Genomic DNA, 26,174 nt, shown 5'->3' with positions numbered 1-26,174 from the left:
TCTGCCCAGGGCCTGGGTGAGGGCTTGGGGCCGCGGGGTCGAGCTCGGCAGGTGACCTGTGGTGCATTGCTCGGTGGTGGCTGCGGGGCTGCCTCCCCGCCTGCCGGGAGAGCGCGGATCGAGCCAGGACCTGGCTGAGGAGAGAAACAACGGCCTGGAGGAGGGTGCCTCACCAGCCCAGCACAAGGATCGAAGGTAGGAACACTTCGCTTGATCGCTGAGCGCTATCCAGGTGACATAGGAAGCCCGCCTTGACTGACCGGAACGGAGTGTGGGGGTTGCTCCCGGTTCTAAGGACGCCAGAATCTGTGGTAACTGGACGGATGTGCTGGGGCTGGGCGCCCTGATATATGTACAAGTGACCTAGGGAGGACCAGCAGACAGGGTCCTGCTGGGATCTGCAGCCTGCGAACGCCTGTCGCTCCGTGGTGGTCGCTAGGCGCTTTTGGACCGGCGTGGGAGCACGGTTGCTCTCGGTGGTATCGGCGATCAGAACCGAGGCGATAATTACTTACCTCCAACGCTGGGCCTGGATGCGGTGCCCGGGAAGGATACGGCACTAAGGAGTGCACCCGCAGGGAATTGAACAATGCGGGCCCACGGGGGCTGGGCGTGGCCGGGGCCGGGGGGGAGAGCTGTGGTGAGTCCTGTGACCAGTGCTTAACGCAAGGACTACCTGCAATCCAAAACCCTGTATGGGCTCTACTGACTGAGTGTACTAACTGAAACCTAATCTTGCACAACTCAACACAAAGCTGTTGTCTTCTTCGGATTCATGTGCCTTCCTGGATCCTTCCCCCTGCTAAATAACTCATCCAGTTCCGACCGAAAACGGACCCGTGGTAGCAGCATAGACAAACTGTGCTTGAGGGGAGAACAAGCACACCTGTACCCCAACGGTGAATAGCCCACCGCTCTGTTCGACACCTAGCTCGCAGCGATACGGGTCCCGAATGTCTACCAAGGGCAAGACCAGAAGTAAAGCACTGCATCGTAACCCTACTAACGCATACCAAAAAGAGACCATGGGAGATCTCACGCAACCAACAGTACAGGCAACCCTCGAGAAGATCCTAGGGGCCATCGAAGACACACAAAACCACTTTACGGCAGGACATTAACCAAGTGGCAGTGGAGCTGGGGTTGCTGAGGGCAGACCACCACAAATTGGCAGACAGAGTGAAAGAAACAGAAACAACGATATCAGAACTCACTCCGAAGCACGAAAACCTCACAGCATAAGTTCTGCATCTGACAGACCGCGTACACCGCCTAGAGCACCATGTTGAAGATGCAGAAGGTAGGAACCGTAGGAACAACATATGGGTGGTGGGCCTCCCGGAGGGCGCAGAGGGGTCCGACATGGTGGAGTTCCTTGAAGGATGGCTGCGCACGGTCGTGGCACCGGATCACCTTATGCCCTTTTTCTCACTGGAGAGGGCGCACGAGTACCCTCAAGACTCCTGGCGCTGGGGAGGCCACCGCGAGTGGTGGTAGCGAAGTTAAAGCACTATAGGGACAGAGACTACCTGCTCCGGAGAGCCAGAGAAGCTGGGCCCTTCGCGGTGGAAAATGGAGAGGTGACGCTGTTCCCCGACTTCACTTTGGAGGTCCAGCTGAAACGTGCCTCATTCTTGACTGTGAAGAAGACCCTCCGTGAGGCAGGAATCCAGTACTCACTCCTCTTCCCAGCTAAATTAAGAGTGATCCTAGATGGCAAAACTACGTTCCTACAATCTTCAGGGGAAGCATGGGAGTGGTTGGAGTCGAGGGGCCTAGCGCAGGGCCGCAGTGGCCGGGGTGAACGGGCTGCTCGCACGGACCACAGAGGACGGAAAAGGCAGCGCAACAGCCACCAACGGAGCCAACAAAGGCCCAAAAAGAGCTGGCAAAAAAGGAGGCTCTGGTCGCGGCGGACTCCGTGTGTGGGAGTGCGCCCTCGCCAGACAATAGTGCAAAGGACTCGGATAGGGCGTCTGTGTCCTCAGAGGAGGGCTCCAGCTATACCGGAGATGCTCCTAGGGTGACTCCCCAAACGGCTGATGACCTGGCCTAAATATCTCCCAACCCAGCCCCGGGGGAGCTAGGAACTTTGCTGAAGATGCCTCGACAACCTCGCAACCACCCCCTCTACTGGTTTCTCGACCACTCAAATCAGAATGGCGAGAACTCTAATTGACTTGTTGTTATTACTGCATTGTTGCAATGTTTGCTGGGCAACCTACAGTTTGAGAGGTGCTCTGGGGTTTGGGCGTTGGGGTTTACAACTTAGTTCTTTGATGGTGACACTGGGGTTACGAATTATCCTCATTAAGCTCAACGAGAGGGGGGAGGAGTCCTGGCGCTGGAGGGAAGGAGGGAATTGGTCTGTTTACCACACCCCGAAATGGCTATCTATTCCTTCCTGACTTGGAACATTAGGGGTATGGGTTCGCCCTCTAAGAAGCATCGGGTGCTCTCGTACTTGAGACGGAGGGGGTGCATGTCGCTCTATTGCAGGAAACTCATCTCACCGCTACTGAAATAGACAAACTGAGGCGTAGATGGAGGGGTCAGATCTTCACCACTAAATATTTAGCCTATGCCAGGGGAGCACTGGTGTGGATAAGGGCGGGGGTTCCTTTTGAAGTTAAATCCACCAATATTGACCAAGAGGGCAGATTTGTGATAGTGGGGGCCTCCTCCATGGAGTCCCAATTACCTTATACAGTATATACGCCTCTAACCAGGAACAGATCCCCTTTTTGCAGCGACTGTCTGGTCATCTTACGCGTCAGTGTGGGGAAGAGCTGCTCATTGGAGGAGATTTTAATAGTGTAGTAGATGTGGACATGGACCGCTCCTCTCCGCCACTTAAGGGGGCAGTAACACATAAAATAGCCAATCACTCACGGGAATGGATGCTGGGTTGGGGACTGACTGATGCCTGGCGTGCTCAACATCCGACAGACAGGGACTATTCATATTACTCTAGCCTGCACCGATTACACACCAGGATATACAGGATTCTATGTTCCGCAAAGGTTGCACAGAATGTAAGTCACACTGAATACTTAGGGTGCACCCTGTCCGATCATAACCCCTTATTACTCATATGGAAGGCAACTGAGGACAGGCCCCCATCCCGTTATGGAGGTTACGACCAGCTGCCTTAGAGGATTAAGTATATCGAGAGACACTCCGTTCCTATCTCACAGACCATATCACTTTTAATACTGGGTCTGCGTCGTCAAGGGGCATAGAGTGGGAAACCCTTAAAGTGGCAGTGAGAGGCCACTGTATGAGTCAGACGGCCGGAATCCAGCGCACACTAGAAAGGGAACTGGTTGAGTTAGAAAAGATCATTCACGAAGAAGAAAAGAACAGTAATGGTACAGGAACAATGGGGGATAGACTAAAGGAGGCAAGGACTTCGCATTCCAGGAATTGAATAGCAGTTGAGGTTCCATAGCGCGCAGAGATATTGGGCCTCAGTGCAAGCAGAAGAGGGTAGATCTGTGAAAATGCTGGCGTGGCTGGTGAGGCCAGGAGGCGAGGGGACACCCATAGTGAATGTGCGAGATATGGAGGGGAAGCTTAAATGTACACCTGAAGAAGTTAATGGGGCCTTCCAAGAGTACTACACCTTTCTATACAGGCAACCAAATACGATGGGGTTAGAGCAGGTCCAGGCATATTTACACCCACTACCACCATCTACAATGACGGATAGCTATAGGGACAGTCTGGGGGGCCCGGTGACTCCAGAAGAGGTGCAGGACGCCATATCACAACTAGCGGCCGGGAAAACCCCAGGCACCGATGGTCTACCGATAGACTTCTATAAAAAGAACTCGACACTACTAGCTCCCAGACTGGTAGAGATATTCACAGAGGCATTCCAACAGGGCCTTCTTCCCAACTCAATAAGAGAGAGGTGCTAGTAGTCCCCCTGCCCAAGGGGGACACAGGCGAGCTCTCAGTGACTGACTTTCGCCCATTATCAATTCTAAATTGTGACTTTAAATTTCTCAGTAAACTCATGGCCAATCGGATCCTCCGCCATGTCCCCAGTCTAATACACCAAGACCAAAATGGATTTATTCCGGCACGGAACACCTCCTTGAATTTAAGACGCCTGTTTTCCATCTTGCACATGCCACACACTGAGAAACCTCCCGGGGCAACCCTCCTAGCAATAGACTTCGAGAAGGCATTCGACTTGCGGAGATGGGACTTTTTGCAGACAGTGATGCTCCGAATGAGACTGGGAACAAACTGGGTACGTTGGGTAGATCTGTTATATGCATCCCCTTTGGCAAGAGTGAAGACCGGAAGATCGGTCTCGGAAGCATACCCAGTTCATAGGGGCACTAGACAGGGATGTCCTCTGTCCCCACTATTATTTGCCCTAGCTATCGAACCCCTGGCCGACCGGCTCCGTTCAACTGGGTCGGGCAGAGGGGTAGAGTGGGGACAGACTGAAAATATCATCTCACTCTACGCAGACAATATCCTAATATATTTGAGGGGTGGTGAGACAGGATTACCCTGGGCATTGGAGGAATTGGACAACTTTGGAACCCTCTCGGGACTCCGTTTGAACAGAGGTAAGACCTTTGTCTTCCCACTGAGAACGGGCGGAAAGCGCCCATCAACATGCCCTGAGGATGTGGTGTGGGCTCCTCGCACCTTTAAATACCTGGGCATCCAAGTGTTCCATGACCTGAGAGACCTACACGAGGGTAACATAGGTAAGGCACTCTGCGCACTCCGGTCCTCAGTGAGATTTTGGAGATCCCTAAGACTGACCATATCAGCTAGGATTTCCCTGTCAAAGATGATTATGCTCCCATGCCTCCTTTACTTCTTTACCAACTTACCGGTAACGGTCGCCTCAACATGGTTCCACGAGTTAAACACGCTACTCAAAGATCTTCTATGGGATGGAGGCGGCAGGCGTGCCTCGCTTCCTGTCCTGTGAGGCTCACGGGGGCCTCAGTGTTCCGGATTTCGAATCTCATTACTTAGCCTGTCAGTTACAGTGGATTGCTAGATGGTTCGCAGGGGGAGGCCGTATAGATAGATACACAGTTAGCTGAGTGAAAGATGAAAACTGGATACTCATACATATGATTACCCGAGCGGGAACACGTAAAGAGGAAAGTATCCTGCTGAAAATTCCAATAGATTACTGGAAGCGATGTTCACGCCGAGTGGGAATAGGGGCAGCATACTCCCCGGCTCTTCCTTTGGAGTGGCTGGTACTCCACCCGTTGGACGGGTCAATGACTAGCGGTGGCCTGGGGACCTGAACGAGTAAAGGGGTGAAGACTCTCGTGACTTTTTCCAGAACGGATGAGAAAATGTACATAAGGTTAATCATACACCATAGCTGCTAGGCATCTGTTTATCTTCATTATGTTGCCATGTGCTCGACAAACCTCCTGAACTTTGATGATTGACCTTGTGCTCACAGCCTTGGGCTGCAATCTGCTTATCGCTGCCATATTACTTTTTCCAATTACAGTTCAGAGAATTGTTGTGCTTAATCAGTAACTGCCAGAACAAGTTTGTACAGGTCGTTGCCACCTCCTGCCAGCTGCATCTGTACCTTCTCCCACCACACGTGTATCCCTGAAATATTCTGAAGGCCATAGCAGAGGAGCTTGAATGTGCTAGGGGTGGAGTTGTCCTCTGACTAAGCAGTTTTGTGTGTATATAAGGTTGGGTGCCCCAGAGTGAAGGGGCAGCCTCCGTAGGATAGTCACTTGACTGTCCTGGGACTCTGTATTAGCTCAAGCTATAATCCATGTAATGAACTTCTCTTTATTCCTCCAGTTGGTGACTCCGTCTGATTTGTGAACTCCCTGCTAAACTGACCCTGAGGACAAGGGTGTCCCTCCACCGCTGGGAAGAGGACCCTGGGTGGGGGTCTAATCTTTCCTGGTTCCTCAGTTGGCGCCCGAACAGGGACTTGAGTCAGGCATCCAGGGGACCGACCAGGTGACGGAGGACTCACGATTGGATTTCCAAGGGAGGCACCCCACACCAGATTCTGAGCTTCGTTCTTTGTCGTGGACCTGCGGATCTCCACTGTGTGTCTTCCAGCCGGCTCGACTTCTCCTGGCGCTGTCTGAATTCAGGTCTATGTTTTCCGTGAACTACTGGAGTCCCCAACTGTTGGACTATAACAGAAGTGTCAGGTAAGGACGGGAATTGAAAGATTCCTGTCTAAAAATAGGTCTGTGAGTATTGTACGGTTTCTATCGCTCTTTGCAAAGATCGATGTCAGTGGTAAGACTGACCTCAGTTGTCATTTAAGTATATAGGAAGCAAAAGGCATATTTGCCACTCATTTGGTGTATTCAAACCACTGGTGTAAGATTTTTTTTTTTTTAAATACTGGAAGAATACCAGTGTTCAGTTGTTTTAGGAAATTGTGTTGTTGTCTTTGCAGTACGGACTCCCGTCTGGAAGAAACATGCCCGCTCCTCCGGCCGGGACTCCAAATCATGATATATATGTTAAATATGGCAGAGGTCCGATTATCTGGTCTGATATATGGAGAAAAAGAACCAAAGGTAGTTCTGATTTGCAATGGCCTATTCATGGGACATTTGATAAAGATAAATTAGACTATTTACAGGAACGTTTGTTTGTAACAAAAAGTAGACCAGGGATGTTTGATTCACTACGGACTTGGCAGAAAGAAGCAGACCAAAGACGTAGGAAGGCAGAGAAAGAATTATAGAGACATAAGACCAGGACTGTGACTGAAAAGGTATATGACTCTGACGTAGCTGAACATCAACAGAAAATTTTAGAACATGACGAAGGCTTCACTTACAAACTGATAAGTGTTACCCTTCCAGGACAGTAGTGGATAAGCCACAAGAGGAAGACCCCCTTTTAAACTATATGTTAGATAAACCCCCGTTATATACTCCACCAATATATCCTACACTACATCCTCAACCTGCACCAGGTGACCCTATTGTGCCACCCCCGGTTGGATCTCAGGCGAGTGCTCCGCCACCCACCACCACCCCCCCTGTCACCAGACCTATAGAGGATACACCCCGCCCGACTGTACCCACCCCTCGACTGGCCCCCATTTGGCCCACCCCTGACTCCTGTTCAGACACCACACATACCCCCCCCATCCCATGACCCCGCGAAAGCGCACCCTGCGCGGACACTTGTTCTCTAATTCACAAGAGGAAGATGTCATTGAAGAAATGACACGGAGGTGGATGACTAATTGGAATGACTATGGGGTCAGGGACATTGTCCACACTATGAAACAATGGGATAGTTTAGTTCAGTTACATGCAGCCACCCTTATGTGCAACATTATAATACAAGAATATGAGGATGATGGTTCCTCAGCTCCAGCGGGACTGATGAACCTCCGAAAACGCGCCTTTACTGGACTGCTGTTTGGTTCTGGTCTACATGATTATGTTGTTACTCTCCTCGCATATAGGAACCGCCTGTGGATGTGTAGTCCTTCTGTAAAGGCATCCATGTTTCCCAAGAGAGAGGTTCCACCGGTTTGGCGAGAACCGGTGACGGATGACGCTGGCCAAGTTATTACCGCAGGGCATTTTCAACAAATGTGGGTACACACCCCATGGAAAAGATCTGAAACATATACCCTAAAAGCCACCTTACCTGACCCCCGTAAGAACCCTGCAGAATATTATAAAGAATTGCAACAAATTCTTGAATCCTGTACTATGACATTGTCCGATATTGACATGTTAATGGCAGCAGTAGTCCCGCAGGAAGTATGGTCAAAAGTACGGAGGCACGACCATGCTGAACTAGGGGGCACGTGGGACCAATTGCAAGCAGCAGAAAGGGACAGGGTTGGGGGAGCGAAACCAGACCCACTTATATTGGCTCTCCCTGTGCGTATTTTGGATTTAATGAAGACCATACTTGCACCACACAGGATAAATTGGGATAAATTGGCCGCCTGTAAACAGAAAAAGGACGAGGGTGTTTCAGACTTTTATAAAAGGTTTGAGGGTGTCTTTTCTGATTACAGCGGCCAAGACATGACTACTGAAGGGGGGATAAGACTCTTTGTTGACAAATTTTTGGACAATTTATTACCAGACATAAAGGGATAATTGAAATTGTGTGAAAGTACGTGGCCAGTCTCTACTGCCACTGGAATACTGACAATGGCACAATATTATGAGAACAGGGAGATAGAAGAACAAGAAAAGAATGAGAAAAAAACGAAGGAGTTGAAAACGAAGGTGTTATTTCAGCAGGCCTACCCTCAGCCCCGTCAACAGCAGTCCAGATCAAGGTCACAAGGACCTCCCAATGACAGAAGGCAGTCCCAACGCCCTCCCCGTTCTTCCCTCTCCTACAATCAGTGCGCCTATTGCAAGCAGGAGGTCCACTGGAAGAATGACTGCCCCAATAAGGACAACTCTACAGGCCGTCCCATGCCCCCACTGCGACAGGACAACAGACCACGCAGTAGGTCTGGTCTTGCAGACAGACCCCGCCAGCAGGCCTCTCCGTGGTCCCACAGTACCCCCCGCCCGAATTATTTTGATGCTTCATCCCAGCGTCAATATTTTAATGATGATTATGATGCGTATGAAGGTCAGGGGTCCTCCTTTGACTAGGACAGCCTTCGACAGAGGGGGGTGGGACCAGTTTCTATTCCTGTTAGGCAGAATGGCCCTCACATTGAGGTACAATTAGACGGTACTTCACATGATTTTTTGGTAGACACTGGGGCCACCAAAAGTTCTGTTAAACGGGAAGAGGTCCAAGGTGTCCATCTGTCTGGCAATATTAACGTCTCTATGGGTTTTTCTGGTGTTCCGGTGGCTAACCCCATCTCCCAGCCGCTGCATGTTGCTATAGGTCCTTACACTATTAGCTCCCCTCTCATTCTTACTTCGTCCTGTAGTGAGAATTTATTGGGTTTGGACTTATGAAAGAAATTGTACGCCACCATTTATTGCTCTCCGGATGGAGTTCATGTCACTCTAGGTCCAAATATTTCCCCGTCACAATTTTCGTTAAAACCACTTCCACCCGAACTTCGAGATTTGCCAGACATTTCATGGGCCACACATAAGGACGATGTTGGATGTCTGGACATACCACTGTATGTCATACGCTTGAAAGCCAATGCCAAATTGCCTCGACTTCCCCAATACAAATTATCCCAACACATTTAACAACAACTCAAAAATATTGTGACCCAGTTGATTGATTTGGGTGTCATTGAAGAAAAGCGTGGTAATGATTGTAACAGTCCTGTCCTTCCTGTTCATAAAAAATTATCTGATGGCACCGCGTCTCCAGGACTCCGATTTGTTATTGATTTACGGGCGGTCAATAAGATTGTAATACCCCAGTTCCCTGTTGTTCCTGACATTACGACATTATTAACAATGATACCTGCCTCCGCTACTTGGTTCTCTGTTATCGATCTTAAGAATGCATTCTTTAGCATTCCCATTCATTCAGATAGTAGACACATCTTTGGGTTTTCACTGGGTGGTCGCAGTTTCCGGTTCTGTTGCGCTCCACAAGGCTATACTGAATCGCCTAGCATTTTTAGCCAGGCCCTCAAGGGTCAATTAGATGGCCTTGTTTTTCTTTGCTCCTCGACGCTGGTTCAATATGTGGATGACCTTTTAATAGCATCCACTTCAGAACAAAATTGTGAAACAGATACTGTAGCCTTATTGAAACATCTTGCACACCATCACCATAAGGTCTCCCTCTCCAAATTGCAATATTGTAGACAGGAGGTTATATACCTAGGACACCTCCTGTCTAAGGAGGGACATGCGTTAACGGCTGAGAGAATACAAGATATATGAGACATACCGGTTCCAAGGACACAGAGAGACGTTAGGGCCTTTATAGGTATTACCTCCTTCTGTCGTCAATGGATTCCTAATTATTCTCTTTTGATAAAACCATTTTTGCATCTCACCCACAAAGATTGTCCTGAAAAGATTGAATGGAATGATGATTTTCAGTTTGGTTTTGATGAATTGAAAAATACACTCTGCACAGCACCTGTACTGGGTACACCTGATTATCGTAAAGATTTTCAGTTATATGTGAGCGAGAGAAATGGATGTTCTCTATCAGTGTTAACCCAGGAGCATGGCGGCAAACAACGCCCCTGTGCTTATTTTTCGGCCCTACTGGATCCAGTGGCCCGTGCACTCCCGAGCTGTCTACGGGCAGTAGCCGATGCAGTGGTCGCAGTGCGCCAGTCGGCCGGGATAGTCATGGATTCACCCCGCACCCTGTTGGTCCCACACACTGTTGACGCATTATTGAACAAAACAAAAACACAGCATCTTAATAATGCACGATTAACTACTTATGAACTGACACTTTTAGCTAGTCATATAACATTAAAAAGGTGTAACACGCTCAATCCTGCCACTTTATTGGCAATTACTGAAAAAACTGAAGATTCTTATGATGACATACATGACTGCATTCTCCGGACGGAGGATGAAACAAAAGGGAGAGTGGACTTACAGGACACTCCACTGAGAGACCCTGATGGCATATTATACGTAGATGGCTCATGAATCAAGCTACCTGATGGCACTACCTCTGCAGCCTATGCAGTTACAACAGCTACCATGTTAGTTGAAACAGCTAGAATGCCACACAACTCTGCTCAGGCCGCAGAATTAATAGCTCTAACACAAGCCTGTGAGTTAAGTAAAGGACTTAATGTGAATGTTTACACGGACAGTCAGTATGCATTTGGCGTAGCACACAATTTTGGTCGCTTGTGGGCAGAACGAGGATTCCTCACTTCACATGGGACACGTATTCAACATGGGACCCTTATAACTAACTTACTTTCTGCCCTGGCGTTGCCCAAAACAATGGATATCATGAAGTGTAGTGCACACAAAAAGGTGACAGATGAAACTGGACAGGGCAACGCCCTAGCCGATCAGACAGCAAAAGATACAGCGTATGCAAAGACAGGACACATGTATGTGGTAGATAGTACAGAGAAGGTTTGTCCCCATGAAATATTTGGGAACACGGTAGAGAGTGTCAGGAAGATACAGGATGAGGCAACTGAACAGGAGAGAAAGGAATGGGAAGAATGGAAGGCCAAGTTAGATGAAAATACGCTGTGCTGGACAGATCTGTCACAGAGGGAAAGATGGATGTTACCCGATGCATTCGTTCTGCCAGTAGTGACTATGGCCCATGGTCCTGCACACGTTAGTGCAAAAAGTATTTGTGATTTGCTTGATCCGGTTTGGTCTAATAAAAATATCAGAAGAGTAGCTGACCAACTGGTTCAATCCTGCATGATTTGTTTACAACATAACATAGGGAAGGGTGCCTCAGTCCCCGCTGGGCATTTTTCACTACCAACGTATCCCTTTGAAGTACTACTAATGGATTATATTGAGATGGAAAGGTGTAACAACTTGAAATATGTCTTAGTTGTGGTATGTATGTTTAGTAAGTGGGTAGAAGCCTACCCTACTAAAGATAATACTGCCCTTACCACCGCAAAGGTACTTCTGAAGGAGTTCTTCTCACGGTTTCGGGTCCCAAGGTGTGTCTGGTCAGATAATGGGAGTCATTTTGTAGGGCAGGTGATGAAAAGGGTGTGTGAAGGGTTGGGCCTCCGCCAGAAGTTTCATGCAGCTAACCAACCCCAGTCAGCAGGACTAGTTGAAAAATATAATGGCACACTTAAATTGAAGATGTCAAAGATATGCGCAGAACGCGGTATACGGTGGCCGGACGCGTTGCCCCTGGCTTTAATATCTGTCAGGATGACGTCTCACTCTAGATCAGGGTTGTCACCCCATGAGATAGTGATGGGAAGGCCAGCAAATGTCTGGGGGGTCCCTCGACCTCACAAGTACTCAGAACTAGAACATCCTGTTTTGATGGACTATTTAAATGAACTCACTAATTCTTTGCGTTCTATTCACCAACAGGTGCGTGAAGCACTTCCATCTGTATCCTCTGATCCAGGCCACAAGATACTACCTGGAGACTGGGTCCTCACAAAGAATTTCCAGCGGAAAAAGAGTCTCGAACCTCGATGGAAAGGTCTGCGACAGGTCATCCTTGCTACTCGAACAGCAGTTAAAGTCGAGGGAGCTAAGAATTGGATACATGCATCCCACTGTAAGAAAGTACCCCTACTCGTACCCTCTGATGAAATAAAAAGTGGTGACCACCCGACGACTGAGGACCATTTCAGAAACACTACGCGGAGTGATAAAAAACAGAACGACTGTGTGCTGCAGGAGGTTCCCTCAGATTTTGGTCACACTGAACAATTGTTTCCTGACCATACCATACCACAGTCCACAAGATACAATTTCCGCCCACGAAAATAAGAAAATTAACAATGAACTGATTGCTTGTCCCCTGTATTAAGTCTGACGATAGCTGCAGGGCCATGATTTTGACTGTCGGGGTGGACCAGAGTGTGTCAATAGGACTGCTGGAATCACCCCACAGTGAAGCAACCACCAGTCACGGGTAGCACCTAGGTTGAACTGAACTGCTAGTGGGACTGTGAGAAACTGGGGCTGATTGCAGAGGCCCCCTAACTTTTTGCCCCCATTTTCCACTTTATGCTGGTGTTTTCCTGACTCTGATGGTGCCCTGGGTACTGCTAACCAGTCCCAGGGCCTGTGCTCTGTGTAAAATGGATATGCAAATTAGGCTAATTATAATTGGCTAAGTTAACCTACCTATAAGTCCCTAGTATATGGTAGGGCATGTAGGTTTAGGGACCACAGCATAGGTGGTGCACACCTAGGTGCATTGCTGAGGTGCCCAGTGTCATTTTAAAAGCAAGCCTGCCTTGCTGGCTGCTTTTAAATTAAAGTTATATGCAAATTCGACTTTGGAATTAAAGGTACTTCCAAAGTCTTAAACTACCTTATTTTTACATATAAGTCACCCCTAAGGTGTGCCCTATGTGCCCCTAGGGCTGGGTGCCATGTAACTATAAGCAGGGACTTTATAAAAATAGATTTATAAGCCCTGGTGAGGTAAAAACAGCCAAATTCGTTTTTCCCTCATTGAAGTAAATGGCCTTCATAGGCTAGAATGGGCAGACTTTATTTTACATTTTAAAGTCTCCTTAAATGTTAAATACCAAGAATTTGGTATCAAATTGATTGTTATAATAAATCCCACCACTTCCAGTTGTTGGATTTAATATAACTAGTGCAGGTAAAAAGTTTAGACTTTACCTAAAAAGTTGCCAATTTCAGCTCTGCATTGTTTTTGCTGCTGTGCTCTGATTGGCCAGCCTGCAGCAGCTTCTGCCAGGCTACTTTAATGAGGTGTGAAGTGGCCTGACTTTACACAAAGGAATGTGCTTGGGGGAGAGAATCTCCCCTCAGCAGATGGGGAAGCAGGAAGGGGGAGGGCTGCCAAACTGGTCTTCAAAGGCAGAGAAGGACATCTGGAGCACCCAGCAACACCCCCACATCCTGCAAACCCAGACAGCTAGGTGCCCCCTTGATTAGATTAGGAGAGGGCAGGAGAGGGGTGTGTTTATGATTTTTAGCCACACCAGTGGGTGGGCTCAGCCAGATCTCTCCTCCAAAAATCAGATTCATCCATTTTGGATTTTTAGAGACTGTTGCCTTCTGGGATGGATTTTTGCCACACTTCCCAGGAAGTGGTCATCACAGGGGGACGACCCTGTCCCTGATTGGAGAACCAGGGCCCCCCTGCTTTTCACCCAGGAGCAAGGATAAAACTGGCAGACCTGCACCCACGCCTCAGATCCCCACCAAATTTCAAGAAGAAAGAACTACAAGGAGAAGAAGGACTGCCCTGCTGGACCCCTGGCCTGCACCTGGACCCTGCACTCAGAAAGACTGCACCAGCTGCACACTTGGGCTTCACCACAAGAAGGACTTTGCCTGGCTTCCACTGGTTCAAGGAGGGACTCCCTGTTTGCTACAGGTGAAAAATTGCTAACCAGAGTCCCCTGCACCAACTCCTGAAAAAGTGACCAGCTGACCACTGCCCAGTGGCCAAAAAGGAGTTTGCGCCAGGTGCACTCTGGGAGTTGAAGTCCGCACTTCCCAAGGACCATCACAGAACTTCTGGACCCTTGGGGTGAGCTGTGGACCCCAAAAGAACCTTAAAAGAACATCTGGGTGAAGCCCCAGAAGTTTGGAAAAGATTGGAGAAATTTTAGAAAAAAGCTCCATAAAGTGACCGACTCGACGCGGAAATTCTAGCCGGCTTGCCTCAACCGCGACCCGGCCTGACTTCGTGGTTCGTCCCGGTCAAGAAAAACATCCGAAAAAGAGACTAAGTCCGAACGTAAAAAGTTGACCGGGACCTTCCAGCCATCGTATCCGAGAAGGGCTCCACGGACGTCGGATCAAGATCCAGGTTTACCCCGGTCGAAGGATTTTCATCTCGAAAAAACGACTAAGTCCGAAGGTAGAAATCACCACCGAGGAAACCGACTTCGCGTATCCGGACAAGGGCTCCAGGAGGTCGGATCCAACTGGCAGGTTCGTCCCGGTGAAGAAAAACTTCAAAATAAAGACTAAGTCAGAAGGTAACTTTTTAACCGAGGCTTCCCGCGACCTGTATCCGAGCAGGGCTCCATCGCGGTCGGCCTGAAAGTTTGACTTTGTCCCGGTCCTGGTGCAACCAGATGACCCGATTGGCGCTTTTTGTTTCTATGCGCTAGAAAATAATAATACTTTAAAAATTCATATCTCCGGTTCCCCTGAACCGATTTTAATCGTTTTTGTGTCATTTTAAAGATAAAAATATAAGCTATTTTTATAAATTGGTTTTGGATTTTTAAACTGTTTCCTGTGTTTTATTTAATTACTGTTTTGTGATATTTGAATGCTTTACACTTTGTCTCCTAAGTTAAGCCTTGACGCTCGATGCCAAGCTACCAAGGGTAGAGCTGGGATTAATTTACTGAGACCTAACTGTACTTTTGTGGAGGTTTGTGGCTTGTTGCTAGGTGTAGGTACCTACCTGCCCTACCAATAACCCATTTTCCAACATAATTGGAAGCAGCGACGGGATCCTGTACTTGTGTTCAATATCACGTTACAGTTTTAGATAAAACAAATTAAAAATCCTTTAAATTGTCCTAGTGCAAAAATTGTTTTTAATTTTTAATTTTAAATTTTTTTTTTTTAAATTAATTTGGATTAATTTCAATTATTGAATTTTTGTAATTTTTCAAAATTCTTGTTTCCAATTTTTGCAAAAAGTTTTTGTTGACACAAAACTAGGGAACCATGGAGCTTGATCTGGCTAGCCTACCCACACTGACAGTAGTCCAGCTTAGGGGGTTGTGTATTGAGAGAGGGTTGCCTGCAACCCCTGATCTCAGGAAGCAAATCCTGATTAAATCCCTGACAGCATGGGCTGAGGCACAAGAGGTAGAGACAGAGGAAGCTCCAGAGGAGGAAGAAAAAGAGGAAGATGCTAACTCTAACCACTCAGGGGAGGGAAGGCATCAGACCCCAAGTGAGGGAGAGGAGGAACGGTCCTCAATGGATACAGTCACTAGGGGCAGACCCAAAGCTAGTGGTAGGAAGAGGGTCCTTTCAGGAGGAGAGAACCCATCCATCAGGGAAAGAGAGCTGGAAGCCCAGCTAGCCTACATAGCTTTGGAAGCAGAGAAGCTGGCCCTAGAAAAGAAAAAGTGGGCATACAAAGAAAAAAGAGATGGAAGCAGCGATAAAGAAGCTGAGGTGTCCATGGGTGGGGGAGTTTGCCCCAGATTACCCAAGGGGGTGGTTCCTGCTTATGTAGAGGGGGATGACATAGATAAGTGGCTAGGGGCCTTTGAGAGGGCACTCCAAATGAGAAGGGTTAAGCCTCAATACTGGGGTTCCCTTTTGTGGGAGTTGGTCCCCAACTCAGGGAGGGATAGGCTTCTGACCTTAAGGGGGGAGGAGGCAGATTCATACCCTAGTATGAAAAGGTGCTTAGCCAAGAAGTTTGGTCTGACCCCAGAGCAATATAGAATGAAGTTCAGGGACACCCAGAAGGTCAGTACCCAGTCTTGGGTTGACTTTGTGGACACCTCACTAAAGGCACTAGAGGGCTGGATTATTGGCAACAAAGTAAATACTTATGAGGGGTTATACAATCTGATCATGAGAGAGCACATCTTGACCAATTGTATCCAAGAAAGGTTACGCCAGCATCTAGTGGACTCTAAGCTGACCAACCCTAGAGAGCTAGGGGAGGCAGCTGATGAGTGGTTGAGAACCAGGGTGGTTGTCAAGTCCCAGGGGGGAGACTCCAAGAAGGGGGGGACAGGTCCCCAAAAACCTAAGGAGGGAGGTGGTAAGCCCACCACAGAGACTCCCTCTGTACCCCAGAACCCGAAGAAGGAGGAGAGTAAATCCCACTCCCACTCTGACATGCAGAGACAGGGAGACCCAGGGTTAAAAAAGCTCTTGGACAGTAGGGCTTGCTTTGACTGTCAGCAGACAGGTCACTTCAGAGGAGATGCAGCCTGTCCAAAGAAGGTGGTTAGCACTGGGCTGTCCAGTGTAGCCATAGAGGAGGATTCCTCAGATGATGAAGTCCTCCTAGCATTGTGCTGGGAGACAGGACCAGATGGAAAGCTGGTGATCCCTGAGGGTGGGAGTAGGCACTTCCACCACATTCAAGTGAATGGGATCCCTACCACTGGCCTGAGAGACACCTGTGCCAGTCACACTGTAGTGAGTGACCGGTTAGTGACCCCAGACATGTATGTCCCAGGAAAGACAAAGAAAGTCAGGATAGCCACAGGGGAGGTCACCTCCAAACCTGTAGCCATAGTGCCCCTAGAGAGGGAGGGTATCCTTGACTGGATTAGGGTGGTAGTCAGTGCTGACCTTCCCCTAGATTGTATCCTGGGCAATGACCTCCCAGAGGTGAGTCTGGTCACAGATGGGGTGGTCGCCCAGGGCGCCCCCCCAACCCAAAGTCCTGGGGAGTCAGTCCCTACAGTTAGGAGACAGGGGTCCCCAAGAAAAGGAAAGAAGAAAAGGAAGGATAGGCCACTCTTAAAGAGAGTTCCAGGGAGCCAAAGGCCTTCTGCCCCAGTAGGGGGGGAGCCCAGAGTTGGCACTGGTGAGGCCTCACCTGACCCCAAGGAAGTCCTGAGTAGTCAGGCAGCTGTCCAGATGCAAGGTGTTGCCACTGCACTGACAGAAGGGAGAGTGGAAGGAGGGTGTCTGCCACAGGAGGTGGTAGCCCCCCACTCTAGACAGCAAGAGGGGTGCCAGGACCCCAAAGATGCCCCTAAAGCAGCTCAGCCACCTGTCAGTGGAGAGCTTAGGGTGTGGTTCTGGGTACTGACAGCTGTCAGTAGCCTCTGCTGGGTGCTAGCCTTCCTGGCAGCACTGTACTTGGCCTGGGAGGCAGACCCCAGGGCCAATAGCAAAGTAGGCCCCCTGACCCTATTGGTCATGGTGGGGTTGCTCAAGTGTTGGGTGACCTCTTTGGGTAAGCTAGGTGTTGCCCTAGCAAAGTTTGGAGTAGGGGAGGTGGGCACCTCACTACCCAAGTTGGCAGAGAGAGAGGAGGAAGACCCCCCTAGAGGGAAGTTTCAGTTTGAGTTGGGTCCTTTTACTGTTGGGATGGCTTCACTACCCAGAGGGAGTGACCCTGACAGGGGGATGTAAGGCAGAGTAGGCCCTGCAAAGGGACAGCCAGTTTTCTTCACTGTCTTCCTCGCCTAACAAGCCAGGAAGACTCTCCCAGGGTTGGGCTGAGTCTCCTGGGCGTGTGGGCTGGGGGGGGGTTGTGTGAGAAACTGGGGCTGATTGCAGAGGCCCCCTAACTTTTTGCCCCCATTTTCCACTTTATGCTGGTGTTTTCCTGACTCTGATGGTGCCCTGGGTACTGCTAACCAGTCCCAGGGCCTGTGCTCTGTGTAAAATGGATATGCAAATTAGGCTAATTATAATTGGCTAAGTTAACCTACCTATAAGTCCCTAGTATATGGTAGGGCATGTAGGTTTAGGGACCACAGCATAGGTGGTGCACACCTAGGTGCATTGCTGAGGTGCCCAGTGTCATTTTAAAAGCAAGCCTGCCTTGCTGGCTGCTTTTAAATTAAAGTTATATGCAAATTCGACTTTGGAATTAAAGGTACTTCCAAAGTCTTAAACTACCTTATTTTTACATATAAGTCACCCCTAAGGTGTGCCCTATGTGCCCCTAGGGCTGGGTGCCATGTAACTATAAGCAGGGACTTTATAAAAATAGATTTATAAGCCCTGGTGAGGTAAAAACAGCCAAATTCGTTTTTCCCTCATTGAAGTAAATGGCCTTCATAGGCTAGAATGGGCAGACTTTATTTTAAATTTTAAAGTCTCCTTAAATGTTAAATACCAAGAATTTGGTATCAAATTGATTGTTATAATAAATCCCACCACTTCCAGTTGTTGGATTTAATATAACTAGTGCAGGTAAAAAGTTTAGACTTTACCTAAAAAGTTGCCAATTTCAGCTCTGCATTGTTTTTGCTGCTGTGCTCTGATTGGCCAGCCTGCAGCAGCTTCTGCCAGGCTACTTTAATGAGGTGTGAAGTGGCCTGACTTTACACAAAGGAATGTGCTTGGGGGAGAGAATCTCCCCTCAGCAGATGGGGAAGCAGGAAGGGGGAGGGCTGCCAAACTGGTCTTCAAAGGCAGAGAAGGACATCTGGAGCACCCAGCAACACCCCCACATCCTGCAAACCCAGACAGCTAGGTGCCCCCTTGATTAGATTAGGAGAGGGCAGGAGAGGGGTGTGTTTATGATTTTTAGCCACACCAGTGGGTGGGCTCAGCCAGATCTCTCCTCCAAAAATCAGATTCATCCATTTTGGATTTTTAGAGACTGTTGCCTTCTGGGATGGATTTTTGCCACACTTCCCAGGAAGTGGTCATCACAGGGGGACGACCCTGTCCCTGATTGGAGAACCAGGGCCCCCCTGCTTTTCACCCAGGAGCAAGGATAAAACTGGCAGACCTGCACCCACGCCTCAGATCCCCACCAAATTTCAAGAAGAAAGAACTACAAGGAGAAGAAGGACTGCCCTGCTGGACCCCTGGCCTGCACCTGGACCCTGCACTCAGAAAGACTGCACCAGCTGCACACTTGGGCTTCACCACAAGAAGGACTTTGCCTGGCTTCCACTGGTTCAAGGAGGGACTCCCTGTTTGCTACAGGTGAAAAATTGCTAACCAGAGTCCCCTGCACCAACTCCTGAAAAAGTGACCAGCTGACCACTGCCCAGTGGCCAAAAAGGAGTTTGCGCCAGGTGCACTCTGGGAGTTGAAGTCCGCACTTCCCAAGGACCATCACAGAACTTCTGGACCCTTGGGGTGAGCTGTGGACCCCAAAAGAACCTTAAAAGAACATCTGGGTGAAGCCCCAGAAGTTTGGAAAAGATTGGAGAAATTTTAGAAAAAAGCTCCATAAAGTGACCGACTCGACGCGGAAATTCTAGCCGGCTTGCCTCAACCGCGACCCGGCCTGACTTCGTGGTTCGTCCCGGTCAAGAAAAACATCCGAAAAAGAGACTAAGTCCGAACGTAAAAAGTTGACCGGGACCTTCCAGCCATCGTATCCGAGAAGGGCTCCACGGACGTCGGATCAAGATCCAGGTTTACCCCGGTCGAAGGATTTTCATCTCGAAAAAACGACTAAGTCCGAAGGTAGAAATCACCACAGAGGAAACCGACTTCGCGTATCCGGACAAGGGCTCCAGGAGGTCGGATCCAACTGGCAGGTTCGTCCCGGTGAAGAAAAACTTCAAAATAAAGACTAAGTCAGAAGGTAACTTTTTAACCGAGGCTTCCCGCGACCTGTATCCGAGCAGGGCTCCATCGCGGTCGGCCTGAAAGTTTGACTTTGTCCCGGTCCTGGTGCAACCAGATGACCCGATTGGCGCTTTTTGTTTCTATGCGCTAGAAAATAATAATACTTTAAAAATTCATATCTCCGGTTCCCCTGAACCGATTTTAATCGTTTTTGTGTCATTTTAAAGATAAAAATATAAGCTATTTTTATAAATTGGTTTTGGATTTTTAAACTGTTTCCTGTGTTTTATTTAATTACTGTTTTGTGATATTTGAATGCTTTACACTTTGTCTCCTAAGTTAAGCCTTGACGCTCGATGCCAAGCTACCAAGGGTAGAGCTGGGATTAATTTACTGAGACCTAACTGTACTTTTGTGGAGGTTTGTGGCTTGTTGCTAGGTGTAGGTACCTACCTGCCCTACCAATAACCCATTTTCCAACAGGGACAAGCAATAAAGAGAAATGGATGTTATAGAAGAAGACAAGAGGAAAAAGAAGAAAATAAGTAATTTAAAAATACTATTGGGCCCACGTATCGCTTGTCTCACCATACCAATACTATTTTTGGTACTTCTGTCCTGCATTGGGTGGGTAATACATGATTCTGACTCAGAGGTCTCACCAACTACGCCACTGCCTCCAGAACACAGCCATGTTTCCTTACCACCCCATGAGGAAGGACGACGTAAGGAATATGAAAACAATACCTTCATATCTATGTTACATCAACATCAGCTTGCTGTAAATAGAACAAATTGTTGGATATGTGGCTTGCTACCGAGTTCCGTGCAAAGAAGGTTGCCATATATTTAATTCCCTTTTTTTTTTATGGCTCCTGCAGCGCTCAGTATGAACTATCAGCCATTTGGGCTACCTAAATGGATGTTACTAATTCCGGACTATTGGTCACCCACCTATACAGGTTATGCTGGCCCACTGGAACGAGAGTTTATGGAACAAATGAAGAAAAGTCAGAATATGCTGACCGACGAAATAGGTCTACTGACATATATTTTTTATCCTTTAATACCAGACCCCGGATTGGCCGAAGATTTTTTGTAACACAGGTCAAGGCTCCACTTTGTTTTCAGAAAAGTGGTAATAGAAGTGTAGGTGCCAGTAACTGTAATGCTACAGTAATGTTGAATGGAACTAATTGGCCTACCATGATACCATCGCGAAACTCGTATTTTGTTTGTGGTAATAATGCCTACACCTCCTTGGTACCCACCTGGACTGGCACGTGTTACATTGCTTGGTTACTACCACCAACTTACACAGCTGGCCCTCAACACCACAGGACTCTGAGAGGGGTAATATCTGCAGAAGATACCTCAGCACAAGAAGCATTGGACTACTTTAAAGGAGTCCTTCCATTTTGGGGCCCTATGATGAACAGTAGGGATATCAGACATCTCACACGAGTTGTGGAAGCAACAATAAATGAAACAGCAGGAGCTCTGAGTAACATCACTGCAGAACTCACTGCTGACCGCCTTGTTACTCTTCAAAATAGAATGGTTCTTGACATTATCTTGGCAGACTGTGGTGGAGTTTGTACTTTGATCGGATCGAGCTGCTGCCTTTCTATACCAGACAATGCCCCTTCAGTGTATAAAGCTATTCAAAGGTTGCACATGATAGCTTCCACAATACACCAAGACGAAGGAACATGGTCCTTGACCGACTGGTTTTGGGGCTTGATTTCTCAATGGGGCTGGAAGATACTAATATTCCTTTTTGTGCTTGCTGCTGTATTCCTCACCTGTTGTCTTTGTGTACAGTGCCTACCTGCTTTGTGCGGTTGCTGTATGGCATCCCTTGCCCCCTGGCCTGTTCGCCCTCCTCAACACACGAGTATGCTGTCCCTTGAGCAGGAGATAAAATACCTTATGTCCATTAACATAGACACTGAATGACGTTCAAACTTGCCTCACAATGGCAAAAGGAGGGATTGAGAAAATGTACATAAAGTTAATCATACACCATAGCTGCTAGGCATCTGTTTATCTTTATTATGTTGCCATGTGCTCGACAAACCTCCTGAACTTTGATGATTGACCTTGTGCTCGCAGCCTTGGGCTGCAATCTGCTTATCGCTGCCATATTACTTTTTCCAATTACAGTTCAGAGAATTGTCGTGCTTAATCAGTAACTGCCAGAACAAGTTTGTACAGGTCGTTGCCACCTCCTGCCAGCTGCATCTGTACCTTCTCCCTCCACACGTGTATCCCTGAAATATTCTGAAGGCCGTAGAGGACCTTGAATGCGCTAGGGGTGGAGCTGTCCTCTGACTAAGCAGTTTTGTGTGTATATAAGGTTGGGTGCCCCAGAGTGAAGGGGCAGCCTCCGTAGGATAGTCACTTGACTGTCCTGGGACTCTGTATTAGCTTGAGCTATAATCCATGTAATGAACTTCTCTTTATTCCTCCAGTTGGTGACTCCGTCTGATTTGTGAACTCCCTGCTAAACTGACCTTGAGGACAAGGGTGTCCCTCCACCGCTGGGAAGGAGACCCTGGGTGGGGGTCTAATCTTTCCTGGTTCCTCACGGAGTATTGAGATCATTCACGGACTTAACTGAAAGGAATAACGTACCGACTGGGCAGTTCTTATCTTATCAGCATCTGACTCACCGTATCAAGACACACTGGGGTACGATTAATGCAGAACCGGAGACACACAACATCTTGCATCTCCTCCTGACCCTGGGCGAGGATACCCACCTGGTCACTAAGTTGTACAGGACCCAGAATGAGTGCACACTGACCCCCCTTCAGTCGTTACGAGAGAGGTGGGAAAAGACACTTGAGAGTACCCTGACAGAGGCAGAGTGGAAGAGAGTCCTTGCATGTCCTAGGAAAGTATCTAGTAACACACGATTGAGGTACATACAATTTAATTACTTGCATAGAACGTATCTCACACCGCATAGGCTAAACATTATCTATGGGGGTGACTCCAGAACATGTACTAGATGCAATGAGCCGGATGCAGACCTGGACATGGCTCTGCCCGGGAATCTGGCGGTCCTGGGAGGAGGTCTTGCGTGAACTGGAGAAACCGTTGGGAGTCAGATTGGCGCAGACCCCATCGCTGTGCCTGCTGGATCTCCGTTCGGGACTAGCGGTGGGGACTGTAGCTGCCCGATTCTTAGATTTGGCATTAGCACTTTACAGGAGACAAATTGCGCTGGGATGGTAATCTCCCGGATGCCCCCCATTAGAGGTATGGCATCGCGAAGTCACGAGGTGGGCTAGAGACGAGCTGCAGGTCCTGGAACATGAAGAAATGAAGGGGCTGCGCCAGAAACCCATTGCCCCCCTATGGGAGGAAATCTTAGAAAGGTGGGAACACCAAGATAGCGGAGAAGAAATGCACCAGGATTAGCCAGGATGCCCACTAGCTAGGAACGGTAGAGCCGACACTTACACTAAAACGCAACACTGACTGCTGACAAACAGTTCGAGGATCTCCCACGCCAAGTAAAAAGTGGTCGAGGGAGGCAGTACTCGCCTGGTGTAGTTCACCTTGTCCCGGACTGGCCAAGACGACACCTCAGCGCACCCACCCACTAGATAAAAAGTAATCCCCCAACAGGTACAAATTAAAGTGAGTGAGACACAGGAGGTCTGCACTCACAGGGCACTCGGACTTAGCTCCACCCTAAAACCGACACTTACCCCATGTTAATCACCATCATGTATATAGTTCCACAGGAAACTGGTTAAGAAGTTATATAAACTGAAAGCACGCAAGAATAAATACTGTTTAGTCATTTTACAGATGTTTTAAACAAATCGGAACAGTATAACATCTAATGGAAATATCTGATGCTTTCAATTGTGTACTTTCTATTTGTATTGTCAATGTACGAGAATAAAATGTTAATAAAGTATCTTAAAAAAAAAAAAAGTCACTCAAAGAATAGGCTGTATGTCAGAATAACGACGACAGTAATATGACCCGGCATGAGAATTATGGTTTAAATGTTATTTACAGAAATATAGCTCCATTGACTGTATATTTCCGTTATTGACTCCAATGGGGCTATATTTTCATAAACAATGTTGAACGAACAATACACTTGTGAGGCAATATTTAGGCCATGACATTCTGGTAACGTGCCTGAATGGAGTTAGAGCCTACACCGAAGTGTTCACCACTATTAAGCAATGAATGACTGAGAGACAGCTTTAATATTTTTCAAACTGAGTTCCTGCTCATCAGTTCATCGGCTAGAGCACTAAAGCCTCACTATTTAATGTTGGGTTACAATAAAAAGCTGGTAAAAAGATGTGATCGCTCTTTTTTGGATGAGTATTTATGAAAGAAAGCCAGATTGAACAATCATACAATTATCATCTTCATATCTTAGAAAGATGCACCATCTTTGTATTGGAAGAGGATCAACCATTCTGTGAGCCTTTAATGGTGCTACAATGCTATAATGGCAATGCCTAGGAGGAAGGAAGTTCACAGGTCAATGTCAGCAAATTGCAAAGTCTGTAAAACATTACAGTGGGAACAGTTCATTGTTCAGCTAAGAAAGCCAGTATCTTTCATGCCTCACAGGACTTCCTCTGGCTCCTGGTTGCCACCTGAATCACATTTAAGAACAGCACACAAAACAGTGGTAAAGCCTCTCCTTATTTAAAACAAAGCCTGATTTCTGAATGACATCAGAGATCAATCAGTGAGTATCTGTTGGTGTCTAACAAGATCACAAGAAAAAGGGCTTGGGGAAAATCCTTCCAGACTATCGGTGCTCTTTGTGGAACTCTTTACCGACAGCTGGTACCATCTGGGATAGCTTAAAGACCCATTTGAGTAATTTCCTTCCAATCTTGCATTAACATCTAGACCCCATAGTGATTTATGTTCTCTATTAATTTATTAAATATTTAAAATATTTTTTTTTATTTTTCTTATTACTTTTATAGTGCTACAGCTATTGTTAAACTGGGTATTCTGCTGCTTAACTAAACAAAACTCTGACAAAGAGAAGTATATAGAAATCCGAATTTAGGAAATCCCTCAATCCTTAAATGCCTTGAGTTTCTTCATATCTTCAGGTGACTGAATGTACTCCTAATGTCTGGTGGTGCAGCATTCAAAGCATTGGAGGAAAGCACAGAAAAGAAACGTCCTTCACTTCTGGTCTTGATAAACTGTTGAATGTTGAGTAAGCAGTGAGAATAGGACCTAGGTTTCCCTGCAGGAGAAGGAGGAGCAAGATTTTGAATAAACCCAGGTCCAGCAGACGTAGACATGACATGCCATAAACAAAGCCTTCAAAAGATTACACCAATGCCAGCCTTACCGCTGGTGGCACCCTGTTTGACAATGCTTGTTGGCCCACCCCCAGTGACCACCTCTGCCGCTGATTCCCTTTCTACCACCCTTTAATAGTGCCCTCATGTCTCCATAACCACTCTCTCTCAGATGCATTTAATTAGTTTTGTCACACAACTCATTTCGGTGTAGGGTGTCAGAGCACTTAACATCGTAGACACATTACACTGAGACAATCAATTGTAAGGGTGTAAATCGGTGTATAAGAAATGTTAGATAAGATAGAGCACTAAAAGTTGTAGGGGACACGTGTCATCCATACTGGTAGGCTGTATGGTTTAAGAGTGCTTAGTCTAGAGAAGCACAAACTCAGAATTTAATATGTACCTTCATGGTTGGGGTTCTCTTTAATAATGAGAACTGATTTATACCCAAATGAACCCTTTTTGCAACATTAGGATAATAAAGAACTCGGGAACAATATAATAACACTCTAATCTATACCTTGAGGAATGCATGCAGTTCTTTGATGATAGTAGGTTACTATTCTATATTAGGATTTTAAGTTATAAACTATAAGCAACAAAAGGGCCTCTGTTAGAAATGGGGTTTCTGGTTGGCTAGGGTATGCACCTCAGCCAGCAGAACCTACCCACTCTAGTCAGAGCAAGAGAGTTACACGTCCAAGATAACCCCTGCTCACCCCCTTGGTAGCTTGGCACGAGCAGTCAGGCCTATCCCAGAGGCAATGTGTAAAGCATTTGCACAACACACACAACACACGTCAGGCACTATCTCCACCACAAAGGAAGCACAACACGAGATTATATAAAAATATACTGTATTGTACACATCGTAATTATTAGACCAAACATCACATATCAGTACTATTCTGCTACCTTACCAGTTGTCAGAACGTTCCACATCAGTTACTCTGCAAACTAGCAGTAGTCACATATAACACACAGGTTACTCAATATTCTGCAACATAAGCAGTAGTCAGGAAACACGGTTTTACACCACAACACTTGTCAT

At 47.4% G+C, this 26,174-nt stretch overlaps 1 pseudogene; it reads left to right on the top strand.

Annotated features, from left to right (window-relative positions):
• Nucleotides 1-1,382: 1,382 nt before the first annotated feature.
• The window catches only part of LOC138246822 (epidermal differentiation-specific protein-like), a 34,667-nt pseudogene continuing 9,875 nt past the window's right edge, over nt 1,383-26,174 (top strand).

This window comes from Pleurodeles waltl, chromosome 7 (assembly GCF_031143425.1).
Source record: "Pleurodeles waltl isolate 20211129_DDA chromosome 7, aPleWal1.hap1.20221129, whole genome shotgun sequence".
NCBI lineage: Eukaryota > Metazoa > Chordata > Amphibia > Caudata > Salamandridae > Pleurodeles > Pleurodeles waltl.
Note: the sequence above shows the minus strand (reverse complement) of the source record. Positions and strands in the feature narration are given on the sequence as shown.